Genomic DNA, 15,058 nt, shown 5'->3' with positions numbered 1-15,058 from the left:
AACCAACTCCAAGTGCTAACAGACTTAGAGAATTTCCCTCTAGCATCCCTAGATGGTGATGTTCTAGAGGCTGAAGGACCCTAAAAGCAAAGAAAGGGCACAAACACGTATTTCAAATTTCAAATATATCCATTCAATTTGGGGGTTAACCAAGCTATATAAAACCTTTCAGCCACCTCTGCATGCCAAATGTTCAGTAACTAAAGTGGGTAGGTGTTGCCGGGGGAGTGGTTTGTTTTTAAAGACGGTCTGTGTGTGGTTGGCAGGTTCTGGGCTGGCACCTGGAGGAGTTTGCTAAAAATACAGATGTTGGGGGTTCTCCAATATCATGACTGGCGGAGCCCAGGAGACAGACTCTTAGAAGGGGTGCCCTGGGGATCCCCCTGCTCTGGCAGCCAGCCTCTCTGGAACCACCCAGTCATCATGTCCTCCCTGGGGACTGCACGAGTCACTCATGTGAAAACCACCAAAGCCACAACTAGCTTCTTACCCCACATGCATGGGCCAACCTGGAGAGCAAGGCACGGCAGGGACTGGCTAAGGGACCCTGGCATTTATCAGTTCCTTCTTGACACAAAAGGGCTCTGTGCTCCTGGGAGACCCCTAAGGCTAACCATTAAGTTCAGACTCTATTCCCTGCCAGTATGCAATGCTAGATGGACGGAGAGGAAACAACTGTAGTACTACTGCATGCAGTCAAACAAGGCAGAGGCGAGAACTCCAGTCTCAACTCCATTAATGCCACTGTTAATAACTACAGGCTATCGGGTGTTTCTCATACTGCAGCTGCTAGCAAAAATAGCGGCAACGGTTCATACTACAGAAATGCCACCTATCAACATCTCAGATATCTACCCACCCTCCCCAAGATCTGCCAGTGTGGAATCAAGACCTTCTGACCTCTGAGATGCCCTTGTACTTCTTCCCTTCATTTCCCAAGGGCATTTTCAAGGACCATCTGGCTTTCCAAATGAAATTCTGAATGGCCTGAATTGAGTCCAAAGAAATTGCTGGTCCATGAAATGGCCAGCCTTCCCTGATGCTAAGGTAAGAAACTGTCTTCTTAAACTCTTGCACGTGGGCTTACTACTCACACCTAGAATGTAACGCAGCTCTGGAGACGGAGCAGCTCTGAAATTGGAATCACCCATGTCAACCTGGCACTCAGGCTAGCCTAGGCTACACAGCAAAGACCCTGTCCTTTTTTGTAGTTTTGTTTTGAGACTGGCCTTGAACTCAGGAGATCCACCCATCCAAGTGTTGGGGTTCAAGGTGTGCATACCACACCAAACTTTAAAGACTCAGCCTTAAAAAACAAAAAAACCCACAAAATCTGCCGGGTATATAGTGGCTGCACCACTGAGAGAGTAGCTTAGGCAAGTTCCGGGCCAGCTGGGGCTACAGTGAAGCCCTCTCTCAAAAATAACCCCCAGAACAAAACAAAAAATAGTAACAAAAACAGTAAAAACTGGAATCTCACAAACCACTCCATACTAATGCGTGCACCCTGGCTGGCTGGCTCATAGTGGGTGCTTTCTTGGTAGCATATTAGAGTGAATGGACAGGCAACCTGGAGCCCATTTCCAAGGTTTCCAGGGCCTGGGTCAGTGGCATTCAAACACATATACCATGTCTGTTACCAAAGCTGCCCCTGACCAAACAAATACCTACTCCAGAGAGGCAAACCGCAAGACTCCAGGAGACAATACCTTGTCCCACCCGCAGGCAGCACAGACCCCCCCAGCCTGTGGACCAGGAGAGTAAAAGGAGCTATGCATACCAGTCCAGGGAGGGAAGGGGGCAGACAGGAGTCTCTTTGCTGCCCTAGGCTGCAGGGAGGGTGCAGGAAGTCTCCAAGCCCTTCCTGTGATTCCCAGCTCGTGGAAACTGAGCGCCCAGGGAGGAGAATCAAATCCTGGGTCATTCTTCTCAATAGACTCCACCTGTCGAGAACAGCTGGGCCAAGCACTGGCCTTCCCATGCTGGCTGTCCATCAGGCAGGACAGCCAATTTTCTTTCCCTCCATGGGAAGGGAAAGTAAGTCTCCGATAGCAAGTAAATATTTTATTGGGCATTTCTTGGAATGAGCTAATACATAGTAACATTCCACCAACTAAGAAGACTTCTAGAACCTTTTTTCAGTTTATCGATTTGGTCCCAGGAACTAATGAGAACTAGGCTGCTCCCCAAAACTTACCACCCTTCCCTAGGCTGGGGCACTGTATATTCTAAGCATTCTTTTATAATGGTCACATCAGCCCAGGCCCAGGGGCTGTCCCAGTCCTTCCAATACCCAGTACTGGGTGCTGCCTTCCACCACCTGGATGTAGGATGGGGGTCCTTGGTTATCTACCTGGTGTGAAGCACACAGCATGTATCCGTGAGATGAGGGGCAGGTTTTCTCCATTTTATTGTATAGTATTTTTCTTTAACGTACCCATACAACGTGTCAGCCTGTTCTAAGCACTTATAAGCATTACCTACCTCATGGGCTCTTATAACACACCTCATTTTACACTCAGAAACCCAAGCCCTTGCAAAAGGCTTGGAAAATGTAAATGCAGGAAGAGTTCCGCCTTTTTCCAGCCCTTCTTTACCACTTTCTAAAATAGTCTCTCCCTTGTGTCTCTCCAAGCCTCTTAGGAGGGTGGGGTTCTCTCTCTAACCTTGAGCCTTTCGAAGGAAGACAGTTATATCCTTTCTAATAGAACTCCCTCAGGTCCCCAGTGCTCCCCAAATGGGCTGTTCCAGCCCCAGAGAAGAGTTTGTGTGTCTAAGGTCATCAACAGCTAACTGAACTCCCTAAGTACAGCTTTGAACCTGGTCCTTCTTTAGAAGACAGGAGTTGAGAAATCCTTTCAGAGCTTCCTTCTGGGGGAAGACTCTTCGGGGCTGACCTAGTATATAGATCTGCCCATGAGCAGTAAATCATAATTGTCCCCATCCTTGGACACAACAAACTCAACTACATGAAGCTCTGAAAGGAGAAAGAGAGAGAGAGAGAGAGAGAGAGAGAGAGAGAGAGAGAGAGAGAGAGAAACAAATTAATTTTGTGCTACTTTCTTGGGTACTTTTGGGCAGTTTAGGAAGGAAAAGGAATTAACCAACTATTCCAGAGAGAACGGCCTGAGAATTCCAGGTTTATTTCTTGGGTCTCCTGGCTTGTCAATCTCTTCTTAATCTTAGGCTTAGTTGAGAAATGTGGTTGGGTGGGTGGGGGCGTCCCTAATCCTGAGTAAAAAGCACTGTGAAGGACTAGAGAAAACACAGAGCTCTGCACAAATGCCAGGTGGGAAAACCAGGTGCTCTGAAAACTAGCACCCCGGAGGCCTACCCTGTGTTGAGGGAGTAATCAAAGGTTCCCTGGTACATACTTTTTGAACCCCAGATCCACCTGCATGCTTCTGAGCTCACCCAAAACCCTGGCTGGCAGGGAATGGACCATCTATCCAGAAACTGCATGCAGTGGTCAGGCAGCAAAGGCTGGGAGAGTCACAAGGGCCTGGAACATTCTGGTGCTCAGCTATCTGTAAGACCCAGACGTGACCACCATCCAGGCAAACAGCTCTACGGAAGCAAATTCATCCTTGCCGGTCTCATAAGCAAGGCCCTCAGAGTCAGAGCCAAGACAGCCTCCACCCCCTACACTCCCTCTATGTGAAGGGAACACAGAATGGAGACCTGTTTGAAAACTCGGGGGAACTTAAAATAGACAGAAATATAATCATCACTCAACTGGAGCAGGGCCAGGACACCAGGACTAACATGAGTAATTTGTTAAGAGACACCTCCTAGCTTGCTTGGCTCTCAGATGGGGTAGCACGCACCATGTTTCCAAGCCCCCAGCCTCACGGGGCCCCTGAGCTCCAGCAAGATTGCAGGGATTTCCCCAGCTCACAAGCCCATACATGTTCCCGAAAGGAAGGAAGGGCCACAAAGCAGGGAAGTACTGTTATAATTAAAGGAAAGCCTGTTTTTCAGGAAAATCCCTATCGGAGTGGGGACCTTACCTCCAAGGGAAGTCAGGGTCGGTCCCAGCGGCTGCATCACCTGCCCCAGGTGCCTTTCAGGTGAGTTAATCACTGGGGCAGGGCTAGGCTCAGGATTTTAGGACACACCCAACTTCGTGCCATTCCCATTCAATTTTGTTGCCCTTGGAAAAGAAGCAGCTCCTTTTGTTCTGGAGAATTCACTCAAATTCCCAGCTAAGGCCAAGTTGCAGGGCTGCAACCTTGAACTTCCTGGAAAGGAAGTTCAAAGTTTCTCCTGGTTTTACCCAGACAGACCACCCTCCTCAGGAGAGAGCCTGCCGCGGTTCTCAGCTTCTTCCCCTAAATACCCTATAAACACAGGAATCAAGTTCTACTTTAAAATGTGCAGAAACTGGGGAGCAACAGGGTGGGATGGGCTATATTCAAGCCCCTCCCCCAAGGGAGGGGGCACATGCCACAAAGGTGGGGCTTGCTTTGAGAATGCTTTCAGACCCAGCTAACCTAGTCAACTAAAGCGGAAATTCAAGTCCTTTTTTGTTGGGGGGGGAGGGGGGGATGTCTCACTTAGTAGCCTTGCCTGGCTTTCAACTCAAGAGATTCAACTTCGTCGGCCTCATGAATTGGTGCTAGGATTAAAATATCACCATGCCTGGCAAAAATTCAATTTTTTTTGGTCTTTTTCTCCCCGTAGCACCAGCTGTCCTGGAACTCACTATGTAGACCAGGCTGGCCTTAAACTCAGAGATCCTCCTGCCTCTGCCTCCCGAGTGCTGGGATTAAAGGCGTGCACCACCACACCTGGCAAAATTCAAGTTTTAACTACACAAAAATCAATGCCTGGCCCTAAGCAATTGGGAGCTGATCCATATATTTCCAGGGGAGTGTGCATGTTTCGAGGGCACACCCAGGTAAGGGAGAAATAGAGACTGGAAAAGGGGCTAATAACATTGACCAGTGTTGCCAAGTCATTCTGAATATCCTGGTGTCAGCCAAAAAAACCAAAAGCTTTTGTTGATAATAGAGAAACCATAGCCATGTTAAGGCTGGAACTAAACTTCTGGGTCCCTTACTTGTGTAACCTATTGATTCCCTCCCCTACCCTAGCCTAGTCCCTTCATCAGTAAAATAACTACCTCTGAGAACAGACTGAGTCAGCAGTATTGAGCATCCAGAACCTCTGGGACAGTAAGTCTGTAACACAGGTTTTCCAATCATAACAGACACCTCAAAAGTCCTTTAATCCCAGCACTTGGGAGGCAGAGGCAGGCGGATCTCTGTGAGTTCAAGGCCAGCCTGGTCTACATAGTGAGTTCAGGTCAGCTGGGACTACAGGGAGACCCTGTCTCAAAAAGACAAAAAAGAAAAAAAAGTCCAGTGAAGACTGACCTGGCAAAAACAGCCCTGGAGTCCTGGCTACTCAGGAGGCTGAGGCTGCAGCATGAGTTCAAGGCCATCCAGGGTGACTTAGGAGAAAAAGGAGTGAGCGAGCTCCTAGGTTGGATCCCCAGTAAAACAAAAGTACAGTGAACCTACCAGAAGGTGGTGATGGCCACTTGTAATCTCACCACTTGGGAAACTGAGGCAGGATGAGGAGTTGGGAGGCCGGCCTAAAAACACAGCAAGACTCTTGTCTCACAAAAAGGGGGGTGGAGGAGGTTGGGTAGAGATGGCTCAAATGATAAAGGCATTTGCTTCAGAGCCTGATGACCTGAGTTCCATCTCAAGGACCCACATAGAGAGATAATCAACTCCTGAAAGTTGTCCTCTGTGCCCTGGCACTCTTGGATCCACACACAAGTAAGTAAATGTATTAAAATACATTTTCTAGGGCCGGGCGTGGTGGCCCATATCTTTAATCCCAGCACTCAGGAGGCAGAGGCAGACAGATCTCTGTGAGTTCAATGCCAGCCTGGTCTACATAGTGAGTTCCAGGACAGCTGGGGCTACAGGGAGACCCTGTCTCAAAAAGACCAAAAAAAAAAAAAAAAAAAAACCATTTTTTAAGGCCTGGAAAGTGTCTAGGAAGCCCCTCCCTGTTATACTGGGCTACCCTCACAAAATGAAAAGTCCAACTTCTCCCAGCACCATGTGCTGCTCCAGGCCTCTGGGAAGCCTGAGGGAGGGAAATAACTCTTTCTGAGAAGTCCATTTGAATTCTGGGAGAACGCGGAACCTACCCCACCCCTCTGCTCAGCTGGAAAGCAGGAAAGGAGGAGGGAGGAGACTCCACCCCAGACAGGAGGTTCTCCTCCACCAGGAAGTCCTGTTCAGTCTACTTTAGGACCCAGCTCTGTGGGCAAGTCACCACTCCACTTGGAGAACTCAAAGACGAGTTTGTACTGGTCACAGTCAGATACTGCAAGGGCTCAAAAAATGGTCCTTATTATTTTAGCAAAGGAACTCCGAAGCACTAAGTATGTCAAGATAAAATTCCTTCACCTACAGATGAGCCACCCACCCCCTAAGTCTAGATCATGCGCCCAGAAACCTCCAGTCACAATCTGGAGACCCCAGGTGTTAAAAGAGCTGCCGCTGTAACAAGCAGCCCGGCTGCAGGGATAAATCACTCCGGTGTAGGTTGGCGCATCGGGCCTCAGCTTATGCACCCTCCCCACCCCTACTTACCTGCCTCAAGTACTATGGGACCAGACAAATACCGCAAGGACTTCATCATTAGTTCATCATAACGTTCCAACTGTGGTAAGTCCTAGACACTGCACCACCAGCCGGCAACGTTATAAAATAGCTCATGCCCCTGTGGGTCAATTACCACCATGCAGTCGATCAACGAACCACGCCAAGGGTCCACTGGAGGCGCTAGAGAAATCACGGCCCCAGCAGGTGAGAGGACAGGCCAGGCCTTGAGCAGGAGGAAGGAAGTGGGCGCTGGGGAGACAGAGCTCCTTTCTGTCACCTCAAAGACTTCCCTACTGCTCGGATTAACAAGAGAAAAGGCGCGGGCGAGGGGGCGTTTCCGGGGGTGTCAGGTACCCTGGAGGGGGAGGGGCGGGGCCGCCAGGTGTGCGCACCCCAGGGACTAGCAGCACTCCACCAGAATTCGGAAACCGGGGGCCCCAGAAAGCCAGGCCCCAGGCCCGGGGGGAAGGCACCCCGCGGTCCCCAGCGGCCGCGAACTCCAGGCTGACCCCCGCGGCCTTCCCCAGGGCCGGCTCTGCGTCCGCACACGGAAGGTCATCCTGGTGTCCGGCTGCGCAGGAGGCCCGGGGTCCTCGTGGGCCTGACCCACCTCCGCCGACTCCGAAACCCGCCCCTTCTTCCTCGCATAAAAACAGGAATTACTGTATTTATCCAGCTCGCGGGAGCCTCGTGAAGATTAATGGCTGTGAAATGTTTTTTAATATGAAAAGATTCCCAGGTTTTACTTGTCAGGCACTTACATACCTATAAGGCTGTCTGTGCAGCAAGATGCACTCTTTTCAACGATCGCACTTCCCTAGTACTTCAAGGTCCTTAGAAAAAGCGACTGGGGTTCGAGTGTTCTAGGGACCCACGGCACCCACCTGGGACACCTGTTCCAGCCGGTCCCCAAAAGGCGGGCGAGCGATCCCGCCAGCCATGCAGACGGAGCAACATGTGCAGAAGATACAAAATTTAAAATAGCCACCGTCCACTACACTACCAAAGAAAATGACACCTCGTCCTCCTGACGGAGCTTATTAGGGGGATGCCCCCCCGCACCCCACCCGGGGCCTGGGCCTCCACCTCAGTCTCTGGTGATTGGAAAGCAGTAGCCAAGCCCGGGTCCCAGTGGTCACTCAGGGCCTGCCATTACTGGGGCCCAGGAGGGCCCATCTGGCCCAGCAGCTGAACAGCAAAGGCCCCTAACCGCGGAACCAGCTCTGTGCTTCGGAGCAAAGCCAGGCCACGTGACCGCCGAGGGCACAGTCCGACTTAAGGAGGGTGGAGGATCAGAATGCTAGCCTGCTCGGTTCCTTCACTAATTCTGGGACCTGGGTTTAAGAGCTCTTTCGGCTCTGCCCAGTTGGCTCGCAGGTCTCAAAGCTCACTGCAACCGGGCCTAGGACATGTGACATCCAAACTAGTGTGTGGACACCCCCCTCCGTCATTCCTCGGCCCAGTAGGGCCAGAACAAGTGAAGGAGACTTGCACTCAGTACTCTACTCCTAGGTAGACTACGCCAAGACCATCCATCAGCAAGAGAATAAAGTCACAGGTAGGATTCTTTTAAAAGGTGCCCCAACCCTTTCCTGACTTTCAGAGAAACATTTTCACCTGCAGGGCTGGGCTCCTCCCCTAGCCAGGCCCTCCCCACTCTATTCACTAGGGAAACACACACACCTGGGGCAGCTAACATAAATACTACACTTGTCAGTTCTGCCCATTTATGCCCAGCTATAAAACAATTCTTTGCTGGCCTCCATATTAGGTAAGATTTTTTTTTAACTGTCATAGTGGGACCAAGAACAGAAAGAGGAAAGCGCGCGCGCACGCACACACGCACACACACACACACACACACACACACACACACACACACACACACACAGAGTCATGATCTAGGTCTCCAGTTCCTTCCAGAGAAGCTTCCTGGGATTCCATGTCTCCAATAATGAAGTTTTTGTTTGTCCAGAGCTGGAGGCCAGATTCCAGGCATGACGGGAGCACAGCGGTAAAGAGGCTGAGTTTAAAGGCCTGAGCTGGCTGGATACTGCAGGGAACACCCCAGTAGTCATGTTCACTCTACTCCCTCTGAGCAGCCCTCAACATGGCCTGGGACAAGACACAGCGTTACTGACACTGTCTCCTAGCAGACAATCTTTAAACCAGGCAGTTTACATCGTAATTAAAGCTTTGTTTTAAGTAAGAAACACGTTTCTGCAGATCAAAATGGAGAAAGTCAAAATCAACTGCATAAATCAAGGTATGGTACTTGGAATTAGAGGCAGGAGTTCAAAACCAGTCAGGGGCATGGGAGACCAGACACACACACAAACCCAAAACCTACCTGATATAAGGTATACTTCCTTTTGTATTTTGCAAGTATGAGGGAATGTTAAAAGCACAATGATTAAGGAGCAGGACCCCCTTCCTCCCTCCACCAGGACTTTCAGGCCACCAGAAGCCAAGGCAAACCTGGCCATCAGTTATTCCTCCAAACACAGGACTTGCAGGGTCGGGGAGAAAATTCTATTAATGACCTAGAAGTCACAATTCCTATAAAGTCAAAATCAGCACTTGCCCTGTTAGTAAGAACCCAACCGTTTTATCAATTTCCACGCAATTCAAGTCAACTCTAAGTTAGGTACACAGTTTTTAAAGCAGGTCATTCCTAAGCACCCACCGAAGGAGGGAACTGGCTAGGTTCAGTTGGAAAGAGCAAGGGGCCTGGAAGTCAGAACGGAAGCTGCCCAGGGAATAGACAATTACCTACATGAGTCCAGTTAGAAAGCCTGCTCTTACAAAGGTACCAGGAATGCATGTCACCTGAGCCATCAAGGGGCTCCACCAGGTAGGGGGAGGGCTTTGAGAAAGAAGATTTAAAAAGGCTTTTTCAGAAAGGACAGCAAGAGGCCACAAAACAGGCCAGGCCCTACAGGCTACAGCAAACACTCTAGGTGACTTTCCCCAACTGCATAAAGGAAACAGCACTTTAAAAGTGGGGAGAGAAATAAAAACAAACAGCTCCTTCCTGGGACTTCTGATTGCTCCAGTGTCTGCTGTGTATGGCTCTTTTAATATCAAACTTGAAAGGAGGGGAGGAAAAGTTGATTCTTATACTTTCCTGGAAGAACAGATACTCTGTGCTTTTGAAATCTTTCAAAAGGAAGGAAAGAAGGAAGGAAGGAATTAAGAAAGAAAATAAATGCAGATTACTAAGGAGAGAAAGCATGAATTCCCTAGTAATCCAGTAAGACCACCTAGTTCTAAGAAAAAATCAGGAAGGGAAACTGGCCAAATTTCCATGCCTGACCAAGGCAGATGAATGCCAGGCTAGTTCCCAACCCGGTTCTGTGTTCTGCTGCAGTTTGGAGAATGAAGGCGAAACTGCCCCTTGGCTCCCATCGTCAACATTCCTCACAAACAATGGCCTGGCGCTCTCTCCATTGTACATTCTGTATTCATTTGTGAATCCCCCCCTTTCCACACCATGTGCAAAGCCCTTCTTTTCAGTGGGTAAGGTCTGAATGCCCAAGTGCAACCATAATTTAGGCTTTCAATATTAATAATGACATCTAAAAGCAAACTCCAGATTAGGCCCAAACATTAATTTGTGAATGTCATTAGAGCCACATAGATGGCTTTGGGATACTCTTCATTAAATCATGATCAAAAGAAACACTGACTGAACACCTTTTAAAAAATGGTTCTGAAGTTTTCAGCCATTATTAATTATAATTTTCCAAACTCAGAGATAGGATTTCCCCCCCAAAACCTTTCATAAATCTATGACACATATTCCATTAAACCCAGACTAGAATAAAAATTAACTTCAAAAAGACAGAGGGTGGAGGAAACCTCGAATTTTCCCTGCTTTCTGTGGGGGCTGTAACTTTAACTTGCAGGCAGAGTAAATTAAGACATGCTTGCCAGCTGTAAGGGGAAAACTGATCCGAGCCCCAGCAGCGCAGCTAGGAGGCTTTCTATCAGTCATCCGGGTACCCTCCAAAACTATCAGCGCACACAGGCCTCAACAAGCATGCCCCAACTACCAGTCTAGCGGAGGCTGTTGGTGAGGAAGACACCAGAAAGTGTCCCTTCTATTAAGTACAAGGACTTCGTCAAGAATCTCCTACACTCCCGTTTTTTTTAATGACTACAAAACTGTGTTCCACCCCTGTATTGGAGCTGTATCACTTGGACTCAGAGAGATTAGCTAAGCGCTTTGTACCTAGCACGACAGTTAACTGTCCCTTCCCAACCATGTGCTGTATGAATTTGTGTGCTTACATGTGGCCTTCATCAGAGCCTCTGGACACTTGGCCTTCTGCTTTCTGCTGATAGAAAGATTATTAACAGAGGGACCCAGGCTGAACTCAATACATTATGATGACAGCCCCTCTATATTGAAATGACAGTGGTAAAAAATGACAACTGGGGCCACCATCCTACCGATGCTGTAAGCTCTTTAAAATTTTTTTCCATTTAGGAAAAGCACTGAGTGCAGAGGGTATAACTTTGCCTTCAAAATGATTCATGATGCCAAGAGTTCTTTGGCAAATGGCATTCTCTTGCTACAACTCAGCGGGGGTCCTCCCTGAAAGGTGTCCTTTCCCGTCCTTTTCCTTGTTTAAGAAGTCAAAGCATGCCACCCTGGGTCTTCTTTCCTTTCGTATTTTAAAGGTTCCCAATGATAATTTTTAAATCCTGCACACTGCTCCTTCAGCATTTATTTATTTACTTTGGGGGGGGTCTTTTTGAGAGAGGTTCTCCCTGTAGCCCCAGCTGTCCTGGAACTCATTATGTAGATCAGGCTGGCCTTGAACTCACAGAGATCCGCCTGCCTCTGCCTCCCAAGTGCTGGGCCTACAGGCATGAGCCACCACGCCCAGCTAAAGCATTTATTTTTTATACCTGCCACCTATTGGCTGCATGAGAACACTGACAAGGGGGCAGAGGTTGGTCTTTGCAGTTTTGTTTATTGCTACTTGTTTGTTTTTGCACCTTAATCTCTCCTTAAAACACTTTCCAGGCTTACAGGAATAGAGTTCTGTTTGGAGTTTTTCAAGTCAAGAGTGAAGTTATTGATTATTCCCTGAAAGGGTAACGGATGGAGCAGTTAATAATTATTCCACTAGCAAGTTTTACTGTTTCATCTTGTGTACAAGGGCCAGATTAACAATGCCAGGGAAAGCAAACGACTCAGTGGGGACAGGAACAGGTGTGCCTGAGTCTTAAAAGGCCAAAATATCTCACAAAGTATGTGCCGGGCGTGTTATTACAATGGCAGTAGTGTTTGGTTTGGGGTAGCTAAACTTTTTTTTTTTTTTTTTTTAACTTTCTTAACTCTAAGGAGACACACTTGTACTGGCAAAAAAAAATTTCACTCTGTTGATGTTTAAATCCCACAGATAAATTGCAACTGAAGCCTAGCAAGGAAATGCATTTGGGGGACAAAGAAGAGGTTTTTTGTTTTGTTTTGGGGGTTTGGGTTTTTTTAAAAATCACAGCTAAGAAAAGGTAATCCATCCTGCCCCTCCCCCACATGAACACCCATTCAAGGGTCAGTTTCAAAGCTCCCAAGTGAAATCGTAAATAACTCACAGGGCTGAGCTCCCCTCAGCAGGGCATACCACCCTCCAACCTGCCTTATTAACGTGCCATTACAAAAGGGGAGGGGGAGGGGGAGGAGACGCAACATACCCTCTCAGTCTAAGTATCTCCCCAAACAGGAAAACAAAATGCACCTTGTCAGGTTCAAAACAAGCTCCAAACCCAAGATCTTCTAATTCCTTTTAATAGCAGCTTTCCAGAGACATACCCCGGGTCTCCTACCCCTGGGGCACAGAAAACCAATCAGTGTCATAAATCCCCCTTGCTTTCAAACGCTCACTCCCTTGAACTGGGCCAGGATGGGGGGAGGGGCAACCCAACATCAACACTTACACTAAACCCCTCAGTGCTCTACAGAAATATGCTGGCTTATTTCCTTTGTTTGGTCATGTTATACTTGATCAAGTGTGAACGATTAAACTGGTTTCATTAAAGGCAAGTGCATTCACGGCTAACGTTCAACTTCAATGGCAACTGTAGGCATATTTTGCGAGAGGGAGGGCCTGCTGCTTGCTTGAAACCTACCATCTCATTAACTTTTCTTTGGGGGGCTATAAAAAGGGCACTGGGGGGTTTTCCAGGAGTGTGTCGGAGCCAGACAAAAGGATATTCAGTGTTTTAACTTTAAGATACAGTCCTTGCCACTTAGAAAAAGAAACCTTGTTTTAGCATTAAAGCTGCTAGTGCTGAAAATGAATTAGCATTTTAAATATTACTTTGTTTTGCTGTAATAAGCAGTCCTTGAAATCAAGAAATTATAAAAACAAGATCCTTTAAAGTCCAATTACACAAGATGTAAAAGGTTTATTTTTAAATAATTCAAACCAGAATTCTCCGAAGTAAGTGAAAACTAGTTCTACTCTGCAAACCTAGGGGCAAACAGCAAGCCCAGGAAGCTGAACACGAGGTAATTTTTAAGCTGTCTTTGAACCCCGGCACCTAGCAGTGCAAGCCGAATCTCCTCTCAAGAGTGAATGCATTTCATCAAAGTTGGAGAGAACCAGTTTGTACCCCCACCCCAAAACAAGGTCCCCTCAAAATTAACCACATCAGATAAAAATATACCCGTCTCTAGAATGTCAGAGAATTGCAAATAAGGCGTTTAGCATTTTAAATTCCCGATGCATATTTATAGAATTCTCTCGTCTATCCTTCAAGTCACTCGTCTCAGACTCTCGAAGAAGTTAACCTGATCTCCGGTCTTTAAAGAAAAAAGGGGAAACACACAGGAAGATCTATTTACCCGGGCTTGGGAGCCTGGCGTGGCGACGTAGGCCATTACCAGCAGCCTCCATCACGAGCACGCAAGCCGGGATTTCTTGAAAATTTCCTCTCCCCTAGAAAATTCCAAACGTGGGGGTCCCCTACGGCCAACCGCTGCTTAGGCCGCCTCCGCAAAGTACGGGGGTGCGGAGGGATAACCACCGACACGCGCGCACTCGCACTCCCCGCGTCCGCGACACTCGCCGCGGGCAGAGAGCTAGCCACGGCGGGGAGTGTGTGCGCGCGTGTCTCTCCGCGGCCCGCGGTCACCACGCCGAGCTCTCGGGCCCGCGGCCTCCGAGCCCCGGGCGCTGCGTGGGCTGAAGGGGACCGGCCACGGCGCCGGGCCTCCCACCGGAGAAAGGCCTGGGCGCGCCCGGACTCCCGCGCTCCTTTGCCCGAGTCTCCGGGTAGAGAAGAAAGGCGCTTCCCGCGGGCCGGTCCGGCTCTGCCGAGGACCGGGAGTAGCGAGGCGGCACCGCGGCCCACGCCACGCCGGTCCCCGCGCCCAGGGCGCGCCCTAGCCAGCCCCCTCAGCCAAACTTTTTTCTTTTTTGCTTCGCCCCACCCGAAAAGTGCGGCCCGGGCGGGGAGCCGAGGGAGGCGGCCCCAGATCCCGGCGGCGGGCGAAGAGGAAGTGGTGCCCGCCGGAGCGCGGCTGGGCAGAGGAAATGCCCGGGACGCCGCCCCCGCCCCCCGCGGCCCGCCCAGACCCCCGCCCAGCCGCGACTTTGGCGGGCAGAGCCCCGCGCGCCAGTGGCGGCGGCAGATGTGGCCCGGCTGCCCGGAGGAGCCAACAATGCCGGCCCGGCAAAACAAAAGGGTTCCACTTCGCCTCCTTACCGGTCTCTCACTTGCGCTCTCGGGGCTCCGCGCGGGATCCCCAGCCGGCAGGGGCCGCGCCCCCTGGGGGCCCCCGAGCCACGCGCGCCCCGACTCGTGCCCGCCGCCCCCCGCCTCTGCGCACCCCCGGCCCGCCTCGCAGGCGTAAGGCCCGCGGCACCCCGGCACGCTCGGACTCCGAGTCCTTGGGGATCCGCCGTATTGTCCCCGCGGCGCGCTCGGCCCGGATCGCCGGCGGCCCCCGCGCGCACACCCACCGGGCTGGGGAGCATGAGCCGGGGGCGCCTAGGAAACCGTCGCCGAGACGCCGCCGCCGCTACCCTCCGGACCCCGCTGCGCTCCGGGTTTTTCTTTCCTTTTTTTTTTCCAATCCTGATGGGAAGGAAGGTGACCGCCTACTTCGCATTCATCAACTCTCATCACAACAAAAATCCTGGCGCAAACGGCGGTCAGCGGACGCAATCGGTGGCGAAGGGCGGCGGGCGAGGACCCCCCAGGGCGGCGTCCATCCCCCGGGCTCAGCGGGGGTACCCGGGGCCGGGGACCCGGACCTAAGATGTCCTCGGATGCCGGCTCGGCGTCCTTCGCCCTCCTCCTCCTCCCGGAGTGGCGCAGTGAGGCGCGGGTTACTGCGCCCCCAGCCCGCCGCCGCAGGTGAGGCGGGGGCGGCGGCGGCCCCAGTCCTCCCCCGGGGTCCCCCTTACCTC

At 50.4% G+C, this 15,058-nt stretch overlaps 1 protein-coding gene across 3 annotated transcripts in view; it reads right to left on the bottom strand.

Moving 5' to 3' along the window:
* Ctbp2 (C-terminal binding protein 2) overlaps positions 1-15,058 on the bottom strand; it is a 150,693-nt gene that overhangs the window by 134,964 nt on the left and 671 nt on the right. For 2 of the 3 annotated variants that reach the window (XM_029569820.1, XM_029569819.1), the window contains exon 1: positions 13,489-13,621. The exons of the other annotated variant lie outside the window; for it this stretch is intronic. The gene's annotated coding sequence lies outside the window, so the exon portion shown is untranslated. Of the gene's footprint in view, positions 1-13,488; positions 13,622-15,058 lie in introns of those variants that run through there. 3 annotated transcript variants of the gene reach the window in all.

This window comes from Nannospalax galili, unplaced genomic scaffold, assembly GCF_000622305.1.
Source record: "Nannospalax galili isolate Female #2095 unplaced genomic scaffold, S.galili_v1.0 scaffold362, whole genome shotgun sequence".
Taxonomy (NCBI): Eukaryota; Metazoa; Chordata; class Mammalia; order Rodentia; family Spalacidae; genus Nannospalax; species Nannospalax galili.
The sequence above is the reverse complement of the archived record's forward strand: the minus strand, read 5'-3'. Positions and strand labels throughout refer to the sequence as shown.